Raw genomic sequence first — 21306 nt, forward strand, 5'->3', positions numbered from 1 at the left:
GCGCCCCCAAATTACATATTGACTCTTATTTCCTTGTGTGTGTAAAGAAGGTCTTTTGAATGGGCAACTGATTCTCTAAATCATTCGTGGAATTTATCCCAAATGTGCTTTTTCCAAAAGGCAACTGGACTTTCTTTTTGGGGGGGGGAGGGTGTCTTTGAAAACTGAAGAAGCTTTCTTGGATGAAGAATCAAAACATTTTCAAAGAAAAAGAAAACAAGAAAGTCCAAAAGTTTGCCTTTGGAAAAAGCACCTTTGGGACAGCCCGTGACCTGCATGATGAAGGATTTCCATAGTCATAGAATTTGTCACCCAAGGAGCTGCTGATCCAGTTCTACAGAGGAATGATGGAGTCTGTCATCTGCACCTCTATAACTGTCTGGTTTGGTTCTGCAACCCAACAAGACAGGCACGGACTTCAGAGAGTAATTCGGACTGCAGAAAAAACAATTACTACCAACCTGCCTTCTGTCCAGGACCTGTATATTGCACGAATCAAAAAGAGGGCTGCAAAAATATTTATAGACCCCTCACATTCCGGACATAAACTGTTTCAACTCCTATTCTCCAAATGATGCTATAGAGCACTGCACACCAGAACAACTAGACACAAGGAGTTTTTTCCCAAACGCCATCACTCTGCTAAACAAATAATTCCCTCAACACTGTTCAACTATTTACTAAGTCTGCACTACTATTATTGTTAATCTTCTCATTATTCCTTATCACTCATCCTCTCCCATTTGTGACTGTAGGACTGTAACTTTGTTGCTTGTATACTTATGATTTATATTGACTGTTTCCTAGTATGATTTGATTGCTTATTGTACCCGTGACTATCATTAAGTGTTGTACCTGATGATTTTTGACTCTTGACGAATGTATCTTTTCTTTTATGTACCCTGGGAGAATTTGCACCAAGGCAAATTCCTTGTGTGTCCAATCACACTTGGTCAATAAAAGAATTCTGTTCTATTCTATTCTTTAAGAAAGTGTTCCTATATCATTCCAAAGTTTTGGGAGCAAGGACAAAGTTATGCTATTGTAAAAATTACTTGAAATCCCCTTCTCCCTTTTAGCATATCTAGTTCTTTATTTTGCAATTAGGGATCTCTTGTGGTCAATTTTTTTTTCTTGAGGGCCTAGCCTTTAGTAAGCCTTTACTAAGCTATCCCTTCTTAAGATACTAGCTTCAAGAAAGCACATTAAATATAACATAGGCCCAGGGGTGGGCAGCTGTGGGTTCACAAGGGTTCAGGAGAGCCCCTAGCTAAGATTCTGCACAGTTTGGAGAACCACCAAATCCCATTCCTGGCTGGCCCTGCCCATTCCTCCCCTCCCTGGAGTCCCCACACAGCCTGTTTTGGATTCAGGTAAGTGCAGGGCATGTATGGAGGCTCAAGGAAGGCAAAAAACAGGCCTCCCAGAAGTTCAGGAAGGCTGGAAATGGGCCTGTTTCTGGCTTCCAGAGAACCTCCGGAGCCCCAGGAGGCAGTTTTTACTTTCCCAGAGGCTCAAGGAAAGCCTCCGGAGCCCGGGGAGGGCAAACCCCCTCCTGCCGTGGTGCAGTAGACTGACTAGGCCACTCCCACCATGGCCATGCTCACCCAGCAACCAGGCAGAGAAGCCCTTCCTAAAAATTTTAAAGCCCACCCCTGCATATGCTTAATTTATCCACGAAAATGTTGGTTGGTTGGTTGGCTGGTTGGTTGAACAAACACATCTTTCTGAGCTTATCCTCAATCTTTTTTAGAAAGCCACTCTATACCAGAGTTTGTGAGTTGTTCTTTTCTAGACATCATCATGATTTCAAAAACATCATGTTACCATATGCTCTTATTTATATAAAGAGGAAGAGACACGTTCAGAACCCAACACAGCTGTCAATGTTTCTGCTTTCTCTGCTGATGCTGTTACACATTATGCTTGACAGAAACTAAGTGTAAACACATATTAATCTTTCTGTGCCTTTTAACAGTTCCTTTTAGAAGACCAAACTGAAACAGGAATGAAACTTACAGTTCTTTTTTTTTACTTTCAAGGGAAGATTGTTTTCCACTGTCATATAATGTTTCCGAAGCTCTTATGAATTGCATATACACCCCCTAAATTGGAGATGCATACAGGGATGTTCTTTTCTCAGAAATAACTCATTCACTCATTCAAACATTATTAGGGGTCTTCATGTAATAAAGGTAGCAAAGAATACACAATAGAGCAGTGGTCGCCAACCAGTGGGCCGGGGACCACTGGTGGTCTGCAAGAAAATTTTGGCGGTCCACAGAGAACTGTCACCCCCAAAGCACGCCCCCCCTCAAGGCAATTAATCCAGGCTACACAGGAACACAAGGCTGCGCTGCCCACATGGACCGCGGAAACACAAGGCTTGCATTGCTTGCATTGCAAACAACACAAGGTAGTGAGGGAGGGGGGAAAGGGTGGGGGAACTTGCCACACACACCTCGCCTGGCCACCAACTGCTTTTTTCTACTTCTTTCTTCTTCTGCTTTTGAATGCACGCAAGGAAAGCAGCAAAAGTCTTTCTTTCTCTCCCCCAAACTCCGCCAGAAATGAGTCTTTGGGACTCTGCAAGGCATCCTGCTCCAAGAGGCTGCCCCGGCACAACAAGCCTCACAAAGACTCATTTCTGGCGGAGTTTGGGGGAAAGAAAGAAAGACTTCTGCTGCTTTCCTTGCATGAAGGCAATAGTCTCTCTCTCTCTCCCCCTGGGAATGGAGCTGGAGATGGTATCCTGTGAATGATCGATCATATCCATCTGTTTTGCTATATCTAACTGTTTTTTCCAGTATTCTTGTTCTTCCCCGCCAAAAACACTCTTTGTGTTTTAAAAGTGCTTTCCATTTTAAATCAGGAGAAAGATCTTTGAACTCTTGTTTTAAGCGTAGACAACATATAATAACACTTGAAAAGCTGACATGTCAACAATATTAATGAGATGAGCAGAAATCAGCTGATTGCAAGCCATTTACATCTCAACCATTAGTTAATCTGTCCCCATTTGAACTCAGCTAGGGAAGCGATCATAATTAGTTCACGGGGTTTGGAAAGTATCATGAATTCATAATTCATTATTTTCGCAGTTGGGCTTCATTCATGCATTGTAAGAGAGAAAGGGTTGTTCATAAAGAAATACTCCTCTTTTTAGTTAAATTGGCATGTAGTGATGAATATAAATATGGTCATTGGTGATGCTGTAAGTCGTAATGAATTTTAACTCATGTGTTTAGCATTGTAGAGTGGGCATTAAGAGCTTTTGTGAATTAATAGGCCTGCTGATTCATAAAGAGTTCTCTTCGGGCTTCACGGAACTCTTGATAGGAAACTGGAAAACCTATTCTGTTCATAATAGGAGGGAAAACAGGATCAATAGGAGATTTCCTGAGATCATAATTCACCCATAATTCTTGACCCAGTATGATAGTCAAGAAAAGAGAAGCAACCTAGAACTAAGGAGAAATTTCCTGACAGTTGGAACAATTAACCAGTGGAACTCCTTGCCTCCAGAAGTTGTGAATGCTCCAACACTGGAAGATTTTAAAGAAGAGACTAGGCAGCCATTTATCTGAAATGGGTATGGGGTCTTCTGCTTAAGCAGGGGTTTGGACTAGAAGACCTTTTCCAACTCTAAAGGTGCTTTGGAGAATAGGTTGACTCCCACTTCTTTGTAGCAGCCCCTCAAATATTAGAACACTGCTATCATGTCACCCCAATCCTTCTTTTCACTAGACTAGACATACCCAGTTCCTGCAACTGTTCGTATATTTTAGCCTCCAGTCCCCTAATCATCTTTGTTGCTCTTCTCTGCACTCTTTCTAAAGTCTCAACAACTTTTTTTTATATCATGATGAATTTATTTATTTTTATTGTGGAAAATTGGGTGGAAAAATCATTGAACATTGATCCACCCGGAATGGATTCGATGAGCTTATTTATTTATGTATACACACTTTTGCATAATGGTCAGGACTGACTGGTAATTCTTGAGTTTGAAGACACATTCCAAAAAGTATCTGGCCCTCCCTTTACTAAAAATTTTATCCTCCAATTTTCTAACTATAGGAGTGGATTATTTTTAGCCAAACATTAGCTAGCATCTATAAGAAAAGCCTTCAGAGACACAGACACACACACACACACACACATTCAACTAGCTTGCTATCACCCATTACAGTAGATCATTTCTCTGAGCCATAAAAGAAGGACCATTATAAGGGTCATCTCTATAGCAACAGTGATAGAGTTAGGCCGTGGAAGGTTTATGCAAGTTGTTAGGGACTGCTGACTGCTAATGATATAATTAACTGTGTTAAAAGTCATAACTGATAGAACCTACTCTGTTTCCAAGGTGATTGAAGAGCTATAAATAAAATAAATAATAAAGAGAGTCTAGAGTCCTATTATTTCAGATCTATTGTCCATCACAAAAGCTAGGTGCAGAAATGCTACCTTTGATGTAAAATTTACCTTCCACTAAGTATGTTGCTTTGGAAATGAATGGTGACATTATTTTCTTCATGATTCTCCATGGAACTCAAGAAATACCCCACTCACCATTGACAATATTTAAATTTGAATTCTTTATTGTCTTTATACATATATACACCAGAGGTGGTATTCAGCAGGTTCTGACCAGATCTGGAGAACTGGTAGCGGAAATTTTGAATAGTTTGGAGAATCGGCAAATTCCATCTCTGACTGGAGATTTTACAATATCCTTCCCCTGCCATGCCCACCAAGCCATACCCACAGAACCGGTAGTAAAAAAAAAATTGAATTCCACCACTGATATACACAGTATACATACAACATAATTCACAAAACACCCAGAGACCAGACCACACACACACTTGACAATCCCCAAACACACCCCCACCTGCCAAAATTCCCTACTGCCCTAAAAACACACAAGCATCCACACAACAGACCAAGTAATCCTGTCCAACAGCTCACTGATGGTAGTCCTTAAGTTCTTTGTTAAGTGCAAATATAACTCTGGGATAAAAACTGTTCAGAAAATGTGTAGTTCGAGTTTTAATTGTTCTGTATCTTCTGCCAGAAGGCAACAGTTCACAAAGATTGTGAGCAGGATGATAAGAGTCTCTGAGAATGTTGTTCAACTTCCTCAAACAGCGAGATGCGAAGATGTCGTCCAATATAGTCCAACAATTAAGTTTTATTATGCCCCGATTGTTTTGCCTTGAAAAAGGCTGGTTTTTAGGGAACTAGAGAATCTGTGGGGCTAGAAGCATGGGTCATAGCTTTCATTTGGTAAGCCCTACAAATCAGTGGTGGAATTAAAAAATTTTTTTACTATCCGTTCTGTGTGCGTGGCTTGGTGATCATGGCAGGAAAAGGATACTGCAAAATCTCCAGCCAGAGGTGATATTTGCCAGTTCTCTGAATGACTCAAAATTTCCGCTACCGGTTCTCCAGAACTGGTCAGAACCTGCTGAATAACACCTCCGCTACAAATCTACAAAGCAGTGCAGAATGCCAGGGTGATGGAAACTGTTTCCTTTCCAGACAGTTGTGAGACACAGCCACACCTGAGCCATCAGCAGACCTACTGACCGCACAAAGCCCTTGTAAACAGAAGGACACTAGCACCAACATACCCTAAACTCCGCTAAAGATGTTACTTATCCAGGTGACGAAACTTTCAGAAACCAACCCACAAGCTCGAAGAACAAACCTTCACCCTCATTATCTGTAGTCATGTCCAAGAGATTGCTGGCTCCAAGCATATTTATCACAAAACTGAATTAGTTTTGGCATTAAGGAAATTAAATTAATTAACTTTATTGGTTTAGACCTAGGGTCCCCAAACATGGCAACTTTAAGACTTGTGGACTTCAACTCCTAGAATTCTGGGAGTTAAAGTCCACAAGTCTTAAAGTTGCCAAGTTTGGATACCCTCTGGTATAGACAAAACCAGAGTGTAGATGGCACACACATTTTGTCACCCACTGGAAACAACTCTGGAGCAGGCAGTCTGCAGTTCTTTCTTTTAAGTTCTGCATGTGGTTTGTTGTACCTCAGATGATTAAGCCATTATGAAAATAATTCAGAAGGAAACCAGAGAAAATTGATTAAAATCTCATTAAAATAAAATGAATTCTAAGAAATTTAAAGTTCCCCTTCTGTTGCCAATCTCACCATAGGTCCATTAAAGGGATATTTTTTAAAAAAGAGAGAAGTGCGTGTTTTGAATGTACAAGCAGACTTGTAAAAGTCATAATGCAAGAGATCGTGGTTACGCCTAAATCCAGCACTATTAGCACCCTAAAATAAGTGGTAATTCTGGGATCACGCATTAAATTATCATCAATCTATTTACTGCCGAGCATGTTAGTCATATCAATAGACCAAATTTTCACCCCTTAATTACAAGCCTCTTCATTTTTTTATGGTGCTTCCTCCTGTCTCAAAGGGTGGTCATTCCAGATGCTCTAATAACATACAGAAGCACAGTCTTCTGTTTATGGGCTGTTAATACCCATTAGCATTTTTGACCTTAATACTGACTGATCTTCTTTGCCATTTGGTGCTTGGCTTTAATGGCATTAAAAGATGCACCCGAACAATGTGGCATTATCAGCATTGACGTCCGGCTCCTGGGGCTGAACACTGAGAGAATTCCATCATTTGATGTCACTGCTTGCATCACCACCAGCCTCCCATGGAGATCTCTCGAGAGCTGAAAAAGACAGCAGGGATTATTTAGATCCATTATGATCTAGGAAGACCTGGTCTTAAGTCATTTATTTATTTGGTCCAGAGCAATCAGGTTTCCATGGCAACCGAATATAGAGAAGTCCTCTTCTATTTCTGGAAGACATGACAGATTATGCCTTCACAGCACCTTATATTAGAAAAGATTAATAGTATATTACAGCTTTCTCTAAACTAGTCTTCGAAACTCCCCTGTCCAGTCAAAGAAAGCTTGAAGTCCAGACATTTTAAAGTATTGAGGTTGAGAAGGGATGACCTATAGTGATTTAAGTAATTTTTTTTTGGAAATGCATTAGGTTGGGTTATTAATCTTCAGTACTATCAAAGCAGGCATGGAAAAGGAATTTGACTTGCTGTCTTCAGAAAAACAATCTCTTGAAACTTATTGTTGGATCCTTCCATTCCTCACTATTCTGTCAGAGCTGAAGAAGCTTCTTAGTTAAGAAATAAAATGTCTTCAAAAAAAAAAAAACTGAAAGTCTGCAAGGAATATCAATCCTTCCATTCCCCACTGTCCTGTCAGAGTTGAAGAAGCTTCTTGGATGAGAAGCAGAATGTCTTCAAAGAAAAAAAAAACCCAGGAAAGTCCAGTGGCCTCCTGAAAAAAGCACCTTTGGGACAACCATCACCTGGATGACTGAGAATCTCTACAGACTATGTAGACATTGGCCAATCTCTTTTAGCACTAGGTTTGGAAAGCTCTACTCACGGTGCCTTTCAGGGTGGTGGAAGGTGGAGCTAATGAAGTATCTTCCTTCCAAGCTCCTCAGAAAGGGGAGAACATTGAACAACTCAATTTGCCTGGAGATGCTTAATTGAAAAAAAAAAACGGTTGGAAGAAACCTACGGACAGAAACCAAAGATATCATACAGCTGAATAAGAATCCTTTTTCAATTTGAGTGTCAACTTCAAGGGCTCATGCCATTTTTTCAGAGGGAGAGTATAGGATCTCGACGAGGGACTCTGTGTCAATCCCCATGGCTCCCTCCTTGACCGCTGCCTTCTCTACCTTCTTCCCTGATTCTTCACACCACCCGGTCACCTGGTCAGCGTTTGGGGCTCAGGACCCTGGACAGCTCCCGGTTCCTGGGGATCTGGTTGAAGATTTAGGGATTCAGGTTAATGTCAGCATTCCAAGTAACAACCTCCAAATCAAAAAAGACTGTCATTTTGTAAAATACTCCGAGACTGTAATTTTCTCAAAGATTCATTTTGTTAGAGATGTCATGTTGGCGCTTCTGAGGAAAACCCGAATCTGAGATTTCCAGGTTTTCCCTATCCCAAAGAAAATCCAAAACCCAACCCCTGCACCCAATAGTTCATAACATGGTCCAATCATTACTTCATTCCAAATGGAGACTTTCCCCAGGCACTCCCCTTCCAGGTGCAGAGTAAGAGGTCCTTGACTTTCTGAGAAAGACATGTTGTTGTGGCTAATCTTCCACCGTTCCTTGAAATCCCCCTCCCAATTTCCCAGGCAGTGCATGCGGCAGCCCAGAAGCCTCAAAGAAAATGGCTTCCAAGATGACATTGACCTTCACCTCTGATGACTTCGTGGACCCATATGTGTCATTTTCTTGGCAGTCATACAGAAATGGTTTCCCATGGTTTTCTTCTGGGATCTTTTTCAACCTCTCAATTCTTCCTAGGTCTATAGTCCTAGGATTCTCTGGGGATTTTCTGTCCAAGTACTGTCCAAATACAATATTATATTGAAGGTTGTGATGTAGAAATAAAACCTTGCGTTCTTAATTTTAGTTGCTCAGAAGTAAAAGAGGAGAACGATTATCTCTATTGTGGGCTGGTGGACTTCATGGGAACACATTGTTAGCTAGAGTTGGAATCATGGTGTTGCATTGGATGAAGTTTTTCTGGAGAGACTTTCTTCTTAGGCACTTCCAGAGACAATCCAACTTTAATCCACACAGACTTGATTCCCTCTGCTTAGCATAAATGAATGCAAATATCATTACATTTATTTATGTGAGAAATTATTGTGGTACAGCCTTGTGAAGACAGTAATGAGACAAGAAGACCTCTCATCTTGACCTTCTGTTCACTTTTATGGCTATGTGCCTTGTGGAATATTCTACAGAAGTTTAATGAGTTCAACTTTCAGGAAAATATTGTGGAAGTTTCAGTCAAGGTCTGGATCAAAGCAAGCGAGGGGAAATAACTCGGACAACTTGCAATCCAGTTAACTCAGCTTTCAAGATTCCTTTCTTTTCTCTTGCATCTTTTGGCTGCCATAGTAATTGGGGGGAGGAGGAAATAATTGGGCTTTGTGGGTGTGGGAAGCGTGCTGGAGGTTTTAGAGAATGAACTGTATACCTTAGGGGAAAAACTTTATGCCTACTTGCTTGCTTGCTGCACAACTGCATGTCTTTATCAAAAAAGGCCAAGGTTAAAGGCCAGATGTCTGCATCACCACTTGAAGATGCCCCAGATGACATGATGCACATCTTTGATTAGGTGGATAGTTTGAACTCTTGTGGGTGGGAACATTGCCATTGCTTTGTATATATGTTTTTCATGCATAATTCCTCAGATCTAGAATTACTTTGATGCTACCACTTGAATTCCAATAAAAGTTCTTTTCTCTATATTAATGGAGTCCAAGAGTGTCTTTCTGGGACTTTGAATGGAGCACCACCTGACATTAACTATATTATCTCTCACCCTTTACTCAAGTGTGTTCTATTTTGCAATTTTCTATGAAGGGGTTATGTACAGGTAGTCCACAATTGGAACGAGAACTTCTGTTGCTAAGTGAGACTTTTTATTTGGAAGAACACCATCAGATATGTTCGTCTATTTCTCTGAAGACCAACCAGTACTCTGACTTTGGCCATAACTTGAGTCCTAGGTGAGCATTTTGACGTTCTACTGAATTAGAATTGCTTAAGCAATGGCAGAAACACAGTGTTCTGACCCAAGCCTCGTTCAAAGCAAACAAACACCAAACAGAGATAAAAGCAAAATCGTTTTAATGCTTCCCTGTGAATTCTGTTCATTCACAGAGAAGCATTAAGCAAAATGCTATTAAAAATTAATTGTCCCAGATAAGAACAAGCCTTGCCAAGGTTGTGCAAGGCTGCCAAGAACACTAGATTAAATTGCAAGGAAATAATCAAAACCCAAAGTCTCCAAACCCAAACCAGAATAGTCCGAACTTCCACAAGACTTGAAGTGCAAGAACTTCTTTGCTTTCTGCAAAGAATCCCACCTCTGAGGGCTGGCTTTTATCCCTTAAGGGAGAGGCTATAACCTTGCAGCCGTACTCTTGAGTCTCCCGTGCTGCTGCAGCTGCTGTTTCCTTTGAGCAGCCCTGCGCACATGCGCACTGGGCACAGGTTCCTTGGGGCCCTCTTCATTGCTGCTGCCAGGCTCCACAATCTCTGAAGGCAGCACTCCACTCTCTGATAGTCTTGGCCCCATCCCTGCATCACACATAGGCCCCTCATCCAAGTCCTCGCTCTCTGAGACCTCAGCTCTCTTCACCTGTTGCTGGCGAACCACAATAGTTGATCAATTGATCCTTAATGTATGACCACCAATTTTGATCATGTGACTGTGTATATGCTACCACAATCGTGTGAAGACCAGTCATAAATCACTTTTTTTCCGTCCATTTATAACTTTGAATAGTCACTAAATGAATGACTGTAAATTGAGGACTGCTTGCACTGCATTCAATGTTCTTTTGACATTCGGTTCATCTGAATAAAAAGGCATCATTCCAATTGCATCCAATTGTTGAGTTGTTTTTTTAAAAAAAGTATACATCTTTAACCGTACCTTTGTTTTTTCCAGAGTCCACATGCAGAAATAGCTTTATTTTCTGGTGGCCATGTTCTACCTGTCCTATAAAGGAGAAGCACTCATCCGTGGAAGTTCCATATGAGTGAAAGGCATGATTGATGCATCCAAGATGCAGACCTTCTGTTTCTACAGGCCTTTAAGAACCTGAAAATATGAAACAGATGGCAAGGGAGAAAGAGAGCGTGCATCATAGGTCATGACTCATAGACGGAACCATCAAACAATCCATATGTATGCTAAGGAAAACCATAGAGGTTGATTTTTTTTTAATATTGTTGCTCTTGTTTGGTTGCTAAATCATGTCTGACACTTTGTGACCCCATGGACCATAGCATACCAGGCCCCCTTGCCCTCCACTGTCTCCTGGAGTTTGCCCAAATTCATGCCTGTTGTGTTGATGACACCATCCAACCATCACATCCTCTACCATTCCCTTCTCCTTTGGCTTTCCATCTTTCCCAACATCAGGGTCTTCTCCAAGGTGTCCTCTCTTCTCATTAGGTGGCCTAGGTATTTGAGCTTCAAGTTCTGTCTTTCCAAAAGAACAGTCAGGGTTGATTTCCTTGAGGAGTGATTGATTTTAGTCAACTTCGAAACGACTTCGGCCGAAGCCATATTTACTTTCACTTCGTTTCTTAGTTGCCACTCTTGGAGAGAAGGGAGTAGCTAGAAAAGACTGGAATGTTTATATATTTATTTTATTTGTTTGTCAAACATGGACAAGATAACAAGGATAAGTATGAACATAAACATGAATAAAGGAAGTAAATATGGATAAATGGGGACAGTAAGACAGGGATGGTAGGCAGGCTGGTGTGCTTATACACGCCCCCTTTAAGGACCTCTTAGGAATGGGGTGAGGTCCATGGTTGACAGTTTGAGGTTGAAGGTATGAGGGACTGAGGCTGTAACCAATGTGGTGCCTGAGTCCACTAGACAAAACTTCAACCAAACCTGTCATGTGAATCAAGGTTATGGAAACTAACATCTGCTGAGACCCAGGGGCAGCTACTGCTGGACTGATTGGTTAATGTGACCCAAGATACCTAAGTGGGGAATGGGAGATTTCTATTCTTTTTATTATTCTGATGTGTGGGAATTACTCGGAGCTAGCTTCACCTTTCTTTTTCTCTTTTTTTTAAAATACATTTTTTATTTTTAATATAATCCATCTTTGGTTGAACAGTGTGTTGTCAGTGTGTTATCTTTGTTCAATAATGATCAGGATGACAACATTCTTCATTAAATTAATATTTATTCTGCAATCTTTAACATCCACATATTAATTCTACAATATCAACATAGTAATATTCAACATACTAGTCATAATATTTACTTATCCCTTTTAACACATCTCCTTTATTTTGTTTTCCTATTTCTAACTTCTAACATTTTTATTATTTAACCATTGATAAAATAGATCCCATACCATATAGCCGTGATGACGAACCTATGGCATGCCTCCCGGAAGTGGCACACAGAGCCACTTCTGCCGGCACACGAGAGGTCGCCCATAAGAGCCCCACTGCGCATGTGTGTGCACTGCCTGCCTGCCAGCTGATTGTTGTGTATCTGGCATGTATGTGGGGGGGGGGGCGTGGGGGCGCGGGAGATGTGTGTGCATATACAGAGATGCGTAGGGCCCAGAAGGGTTTCCCATGCATGTGCAGAGATGCGCAGCATGGGAGGTCTCACACACATGCACAGTGACACATGGCATGCGGGGGGATTGCACGTGATTGCGCAGGGAGTGTGGCGGGTGCACATTGCCTTCTGGGTGCTGGCATGCAAGCGGCGCGCACATATTTTGGCACGGGAGCCCAAAAAGTTTAGCCACCACTACCATAAAGCATTCAGTTTGCTCTTTCTCCTTAATTGCCAATGTTAATCTATTCGTTTCCACACATTCTAATATTTTCCTAATCTTATTCTTATCTGTAGGTATCTCTTCATTCTTCCAATTTTGTGTGCAAATATGATTCTAGCAGCAGTTGTTAATAGCAATAGCACTTAGACTTATATACCACTTTATAGTGCCCTACAGCCCTCTCTAAATGGTTTATAGTGTCAGCCTCTTGCCCCCAAACAATCTGGGTCCTCATTTTACCCACCTTGGAAGGATGGAAGGATGAATCAACCTGGACCCTGGTGGGATTCGATCTGCCAAATTGCAGTAGTGCACTCTAACCACTGCACCACCCAGGTTCATTGTTAATATATGAATCACTAAATATTTATTTTCCTTATTGTATTTTTGGGGGGTAGTAGCTTCACCTTGGGGGACGAGCGGTCTGCCACCTCCAAGTGGTGTCCCCTGGATGCGCGAAGCCGTCAAACGCTGACCGTAACTGAGAGCAGACCCTCCGACGACAGGCCCACGCGACAGGCCGGCTGGAGTACTAATGCCGCATCAACATGGTGGAAACGTCCACTACAAAACACACGTCCAATGCTACCGCGTTCAGGGGAACCAACGGGCGCAGGAGACCATTGGCCTGTGCCAAAAATCAACGAAATGGTCCAAGCGGAAAGCACAGCGCACCTGCACCGTGTGAGAAAGCTATGGCGACTGCGTCCGGGTCCGATGCGCACGGAGACTACCCGATCCGTGTGAAAAAACGCAAGCGGGGAACAGAGGACTGCCAGACGCTCAAGGTGGCCACCTGGAACGTGGATTCGCTGACTGGACGCTCGACCGAGATCGTCAGGGCCATGCGGGACAGGAAGCTGGACATCTGCTGCCTCCAGGAAACTCGCTGGAAGGGCAACAAGGCTACGACTATAGACGGCTACAAGATCATATACACCAGCTGTAAGGAAAACCGCGGCGGTGTAGCTGTGGTTGTCAGTCCAAGCTGGCAAAGTTCCATCGCAGAAGTTAAGCGCCTCACAGAACGACTGATGATAATCGTCGTAGCGACCGAGAGGCAGCGCCTACACATCTTGTCCGCCTACGCCCCTCAGACCGGATGTCACGAGGAGGAGAAGGATACCTTCTGGGAACTGCTCGACATCCAACTCAGGCAGATCCCACACGAAGACGACATCATCATCTCGGGCGACCTGAATGGTCATGTAGGGCGGGACAAAAACGGACACCAGTGCCACGGTGGGCACGGCACAGGCGATACGAATGAGAATGGCCAGAGGATCCTGGACTTTGCCGACTCCCATGATATGACCATCACGAATACCTGCTTCATTAGGCGAGAATCTCAACTCCTCACCTACCATAGCAGAAATGGGAGCCACCACACACAGATCGACTACATCATCGTACGACGAAGAGCCGCTAAAAACGTGCTCAATGCCAAGGTGTACCCGTACGAATCGAGCAGTCAGCACAGGCCGCTGATGGCGAAGATCAGGATCAGCAAGCCCAAGACCAGGATTGACAAAAGGAATGCAGACCAGCCACGAATCAAGTGGTGGAACCAGAAGAAGATGGCGGGACCCCTCATCAAACCGGAGCAGTTCCTGCAGATGGTCGACGGGCCACAGGAAGCGTGGTCCATGCTGAAGAGCACTGTTCACACTGCCGGCTGCCAACAGCTTGGTTGCACCAAGCCAGGACGGAGACGCATCGAACGAGATACATGGCTCTGGACACCGGAAGTACAAGATGCCGTACACCTGAAGAAACGGCTCTACAAGGCCTTTCTTCAGGACAAGACCAGCGAGAAGCTCTGCGAATACAAGGCAGCCAAAAGGCAGCCAAGAAAGCAGTAGCGACAGCCAGAAGCTCCCACTACGATGACATCTACGAGAAGCTGAACACGCGAGAAGGCGAGAATGAGATCTACCGCCTAGCCAAAAGCAGACACAGGAAGACCCTGGACATTGACCAGTTTCATGGGATCAACGACGAAAGGGGAAATTTGATCGTCAACCCCAGAGACGCTGCGGAGAGGTGGCGGCAATACTTCGAGAAGATCTCTACCGAGGAGTTCCCACACCCACGAACCCCGCGAGGTGACCCAGTTGAAGGCCCAGTCTCAGGCATTTATGCCAGCGAGGTCGCCGACGCCATCAAGGCCATGAAAACGGTAGGCAACAGGACCAGACGACATCCCTGCCGACTTCTGGAAAAAGGCACTACCGGGCTCGGCATTGTGGCTGTGCGAGCTGTTCAACAACATCGTCTCCACGGGAAAAGTGCCACACGACTGGTACCGCAGCACCACTGTTCCGATCTGGAAGGGAAAGGGCAGCCCAGCGGACTGCTCCAACTACAGACCGGTCAGGTTACTGTCACACACTATGAAGATCTTTGAACGCGTCCTTGATAAGCGCATTCGGGACATCGTCGACATCAGCGTCAACCAGGCTGGATTCATCAAGAACTGCGGCACCACCGACGCCATCTTCGGTGTGCGGATGCTGATGGAGGCTCACAGAGAGAAGAAAATCCCGCTCCACACCGCCTTCCTAGACTTGGAAAAGGCCTTCGACCGAGTCCCGCACGACCTCATCTGGTACGCACTGCGAGATCACGGCATGCCTGAGCTGCTCGTACAATGGGTCCAACTCCTATACAGATGTCACAAAAGCCGTGTAAAAGCGGCAGCTGGGATATCAGAGGAGTTTAATATTACCGTCGGCGTACACCAGGGCTCTGCTCTCTCACCACTGCTGTTCATTCTGGTGATGGACACAATTACACACGACCTGTACACGCCCGCCCCATGGACGCTGCTCTACGCCGATGATGTGTTCCTGGCCAACCTGTGCAAGGCTGAACTCGAGCATCGAGTCCAACAGTGGCACGACCGCCTCGAGCAGTTCGGGCTCCGGCTGAACCTAAAGAAGTCCGAATACCTGACCACTGACAATGAAATGACAGGCTCCATCCACGTGAACGGGCAGGAGCTACCGCGCCTCCACCTTCAAGTACCTGGGAACTACTCTTGGGGAAGAAGGCCTACTACAAACTGAGGTGGCAGCCAGGATCAATGCAGCGTGGGGCAAATGGAAGTCCGTCACGGGCGTCCTCTGTGACAAGAAGATGCCGATGCGCCTGAAGGCGAAAATCTATAACTCTGTGGTGCGCCCCGTGGCCATATACGGCGCAGAGTGCTGGCCGACGACCAAAGAAGTCGAAAGCAGACTCCAGATAATGGAGATGCGAATGCTCCGATGGTCGGTAGGCCTCACCCTACTCGATCACGTCAGGAACGAAGAAGTGCGTAGACGGTTCAACGTCGTGCCCATCCCCACGGTCATGAGGCAGTCCCGGCTACGATGGTTCGGCCACGTGAGCCGCGCCAAGGAAGAATCCATCATCAAATCTGTAATGAAGGTGACTGTCGGAGGAGCGAGACCGCGTGGTAGACCTAAACAACGCTGGATGGACACGATCAAGGCCGATCTAGAGATCGCGAAGGCAGACCTGACACGCGTGGCAGACAGAGAGGTGTGGAAGCAGTACTCAAGGACATTAGCGGACCTCGCCCGAGCGCGAGACAAACGCTGAAGAAAAAGAAGAAGAAGAAGTAGCTTCACCTTTCTAAGTGCCGATATGATGTACTCCATAAAAGGCCTTTCAAGCCTGAATGGAGCTCCTGAGTCCTGATTCAATTGGGGTTCATTGCTCGGAACTCAGGACTCCTTGCAGTCCAAGAGACTTTCAAGAGTCTTCTCCAACATGAGTTATTGACACATAATGAAGGAAAAGAACTGCACATACTTCACAAGGGTGCAGGGCACAGGCCCATCACACTGGGGGCGGTGAAATGCAGGGCTGGACTGCTGGGGGGTCCGCAGGGGTTCGGGAGAGCCTCTAGCTAAGATTCTGTGCAGTTTGGAGAACCCCCAAATCCCATTCCTGGTTGGCCCCGCCCACCCCTCCCCTCCCAGGAGTCCCACAAGGCTCATTTTGGACGCAAGTAAGTGCAGGGTGTGCGCAGAGACTCAAGGAGGGTGAAAAATGGGGCTCCTAGAAGTTTGGGAAGGCCAGAAAGGGGCCTGCTTCCAGCTTCCAGAGACCCTCCAGAGCCCGGGGAGGCTGTTTTCACCCTCCTGGAGGCTCGAGGAAAGCCTTTGGAGCCTGTGGAGAGCAAAAAGACCCCTCTACAGTGGTGCAGGAGGCTGACTAGGCCATATGCACCATAGCCATACCCACCCAGTAACTGGGCAGAGAACCCGTTGCTAAAAATTTGGAATGGTGAAATGTTACGCCGAGGACAAAGTGGAAGACACAATCTTACAATTGTGTTCAGAATAGGTAGAAGAAAGCAAATGGTTACTTTCTATAAACTGGAATGCACAAAACGTGACGAGGGGCCCGAGAGCTTCCTTGATTTGGTTGTGAATTTTACAGTGAGTCAAGAGAAGAGGGGAAAGCATCTTACTAAGCCAATAACATTTTTAAAAACAGCTCTTCAGGTTATTTGCACCTCCAGTTTATCCATTTTGACACATGGACAATTATTGCAATTACTAGCTCACAGATGTATAATGAGGTATTTATGTACGATAAAAGCACCCAGGGAGACTCATCCCTATCTTATCCTCTCCAGAATAATATTAGTTCATTCCAGACTCTTATTTCGGGTGCTAATAGTGATCTTCTATCTGCTCACAAACCCTGCCAGAAAGCAAATCATGGATATAGTCTTCTCTTTGTCTATAGATATATATATATTTTCCCAATGGTTGCCCATGAATAATTCATGGACTCTGGCACCTTTGCAGCATGGCAATACATCACCCACTCTTGAATGCTTATCCATCTCAGGCTAATCAAACTGAAAATTGATTTTACCTTCAGGCCTTCCTGAGCAGCAGTGATCTTTATCCAAATTGGATTTCAGTCCAAAAATTATTTGGAATGCCGAAAGTCTGTGCTGCAGGGCTGAGCAGCTAATTGGACCAAATGCCTCGGGATCTCCTGTGTGCTTTTGAGCAATGGAATAAAAATGGGTAAGACTATCTCTTGATTTTAAGACCGTCTGGATCCTAAATAATCCAATGAGTCTGAGCTTCCATAACACAATTGTCTAAACTGGGCAATATCTTCCTCTTGTTGATATCTCAATAGAGAAAGTCAACAGACAACTCTGGCTTAGTGTAAGATGGGCCGCTGCATAAACGTTTTGAAAAAATAAATAAAATATTTCTGCGTTGGCATCTGAGATGCCACCTTATAGCCATCTAGAGCTTTGCATTCTAGATACTTCATTGTGCTACACAAGGCGCTGTCAATATGTCATAAGGATTTAATCCTTTTTTAAAAGAAGTTGGAGATACGAAGAGCACCAAAGATGATTAGCAGGCTGGAGGCTAAATACATGAAGAACGTGTCAGAGTATATTCATGAACTGGAATAGAGCTTGGTAACAAGGTCAGCCAATGAATAGGATCTTTGAGAATGTTTTGAACTTTATAAGGCAGCAGGAGCTCTAAAACTCTTCCAAAGAGGGGAGAGGGCAACCAAGAATCTTCTCAGCAATCACGTTAACCCTCTGGAGTGCTGTCCTATCTGCCACTGTGTAATTAGCAAACCATACAGAGGTGCAGTAAGTTAAGATACTCTCTATGGTACAGTGGTAGAAGGGCACCAGCAATTTTTCATTTAGTTGTTGTTGTCAAGCCCAAAATTGACATATGTGTAGCCATTTTAGTTGGGCTTAATATATATTCTTTTCCTTACTTTCTCTCTGGCAGTCATGGGGGAAGGTTTCAGGCTCACCACATTCCTAAGGGGGAATGAATGGAGATAAAGAGAATTGTTTTGGCTAGGTGATCTTTCTTCCCGTGGGAAACGAGCTGTCCTTGCTTGGGCCCCTTGAGGTGGAGATTTATGACACCGAGCATCGTTGAATTATTTCTATTGGAAAATGTGACTTTGGGGGGTTGTTTCCAGCTTCTAATAATGTGAGGTTATTCCGGGTTGTGTCAGATCCAGAATTACCATGGACTTTGCCAATTTGATGCTTTCCTAAATAAAAGAAATTGTCTTGGAAGATGGACTTTGTTCTTTTTCTTTTTAAATGGATTTCATCACTTGGAAACCTGACAGTTGTTTCCTGAGAAGTCTCAGGTAGTATCATCTCTGCTGGGCCCTTTTGACCAGGGCTGCAATGTGAGCACCCCAGGTCAGGTCCTCTTTTAGGATAACACCCAGAAACTTATAACTGGCCACTTGCTCCACTCGGTCTCCATTGATAAGCAAGGGTTGGATGTCTGATCTATTCCTTCCATAGCCCATTATAAGCTCCTTAGTCTTATTGGTGTTCAGGACCAAGTTATTGTCTCCATACCACGAAAGAAACCGGTTCACCTTATCTCGGTAGGCAGACTCATCTCCCCAGAGATGAGGCCCACCACTGTTGTATCATCATGTTGTCCTGTCCTATTCTGTCCTGTTATTTTGTTCTGTTCTGAAGGATTGAGCCCCAGAACATATCGATTCAATGCCCATGATCAAGCACTAGCAGTGCTCTTATTGTCCATACACTTTTCATTTAGATGGAGACAGATTTACACGGCAGTTTCCTTAGGCGGAACATGTTATGAATTGGCTTTGCTCTGGACCTTGTTTTTTTTTTTTTTGAAAATTTTATTGATTTTTAAAAACAAACATAAACAAACAAAACATAAAACATAAAACTATAAAACATCTTTTTTGAAAGCAGCATAATCCCGGGTTACATCTCTTCGTACAGACACAAATTCAAATTCATGCTCATTTTTATATTCCATTCCATATCTTATTACTATTCTACATTTTCTATATAGCTTCTCCCCTCTTTTAACTTTCTTAATTTTATTTTATTTATTTCATCTCTATTCGCTCTGGACCTTGCTTTTGATCTCTCCTTTAAAGTGACTTCTCATTTGGTCTAATTGCTTCAATAATTAGACTCTCTGCTTGTCATTGGGGCACCACCTTCAACTGGTGACCCGCTGAGCCTATCAGATAAAAGAAGCTCATCATCTCCAAATCATGAAATGTGTGCCTCTGTTTCTGTAACCTTTTGTTCTCGTGAGTTTTCCCTAGAAAAGATGGCTACGAAGGAGATCCATAGTATGGCTCAGAGGTCCCCTTTACAACTTTACAGATCAACTCATTAACAGAAGAAAGTAAAATGTGAGTGTCTCCTTGATGCAGCTCATCCACTGTTTTTATATAGCATTGGTGTAATTCGCTTATTTCTCCTCCCAAAACCGAATTCTGATTTTTTGAGGAAAAAAAAACTTTTAAAAAGAAAAGCGTAGAGCATACTTTTGAAACAAAAAGTGTAAAACTGGTGAAAGAGCAGAAAAGAAAGTTACATCAACAATCTTATAGAAGAAAAGAGGACAGAGAGAAAACACACGTTCCAAAAGATAAATAGAAACACAAAAATACAAATAGAAAAAAGTAGCATGGCCTGTCTGAACTTCTCACAAGGTTCTGCTGGGTTACTAGAACCAAAAGTTAAACTTTGTTGTTGTTAGTTGCAAAGTTGTGTCAGACCCATCGTGACCCCATGGACAGCATTCCTCCAGGCCTTCCTGTCCTCTACCATCCTCTGGAGTCCATTTAAGCTCATGCCTACTGCTTCAGTGACTCCATCCAGCCATCCTTCTCTGCCGTCCCCTTCTTCTTCTCTTGCCTCCATCTTTCCCAGCATTAGGATCTTCACGAGGGAGTCCTTCCTTCTCATGAGGTGGCCAAAGTATTTGAGTTTCATCTTCAGGATCTGGCCTTCTAAACAGATCAGTCAATCTCCTCTAGGATTGACAGGTTGGATCACCTTGCAGTCCAAGGGACTCACAGGAGTCTTCTCCAGTACCAGAGGTCCAAGGCCTCAATTCTTTGGTGCTCAGCCTTTCTTATGGTCAACTAAAAAGGTCTTTGACCAAGTCCTACAGAATTCTTCCTATATTGTCCTGAAATATTTCAATGATAAGGAAAGAAATGCAAGAGGCAAATGAAAGTATTTCTTTTCACATGAAACAATGGAATTCATTAATGAGATGTGTTGGTGGCCACTGAAGCAAACATGTCAAGGAGATGATGTCAGCTCATGCCTCCTCTTCACATTACCCTATGTTTAATAAGAGAAGAAAGCAATTGAATTTAGGGTTTGCTTGTGCCCTTTATGACATCATGCACTTTTAATTTAATTAGGTCCTTATTAATTCCTGAAGATTGCAAACATTAGACTAGATATTTGAGAAAATGTCTTCTCTCTTAGGAGATTCTCAGTGGAGAAAATTCTGTGGGTTATTGATTTTGCATCAACCAAGCAATGGATCTTTTCAGTTGTCTTCCCACCTACATATGGCATCTCATGGCTGCTGAAATATATAGTAAATTTTATATCACAATCAACCTTAATTATGGTCAGAGACCAACATAAGGAGAGTGGGATACAAACAATTAAAAACATATTCATATAATTATGCAATTTTTTAAAAATACATTTTTAAAAGAAATATTGTCAAATGTATTAATTTATATTACTGTACCAAACTTTGCATAACATGGTAGACCACATCTCTCTCCTTCTGTCCTGGCCATTTTTTACAGAGGCACGACAGAGAGCATTTTAAAAAACTGCATCACTGTCTGGTTTGGTGGCAGCAATGTCTCAGCTAGAAAGTCCATACAGAGAATGGTAAGAACAACCGAGAAGATTATAGGAAGCTCACTTCTTGTTATTCAGGATACTGTTTATAAGCGCTATGAGCTTAGAGCTCAAAGCATTGTTAGAGACCCCACACACCCACTCCACGGTCTG

The 21306-nt window shown here is 43.4% G+C and overlaps 1 protein-coding gene across 2 annotated transcripts in view; it reads right to left on the reverse strand.

Moving 5' to 3' along the window:
* The window catches only part of LOC113437860 (syntaxin-3-like), an 89436-nt gene that overhangs the window by 31623 nt on the left and 36507 nt on the right, over positions 1-21306 (reverse strand). The window lies entirely within an intron of this gene.

Source organism: Pseudonaja textilis, chromosome 12 (genome assembly GCF_049901715.1).
Source record: "Pseudonaja textilis isolate UNSWEBS1 chromosome 12, rPseTex1.2, whole genome shotgun sequence".
NCBI lineage: Eukaryota > Metazoa > Chordata > Lepidosauria > Squamata > Elapidae > Pseudonaja > Pseudonaja textilis.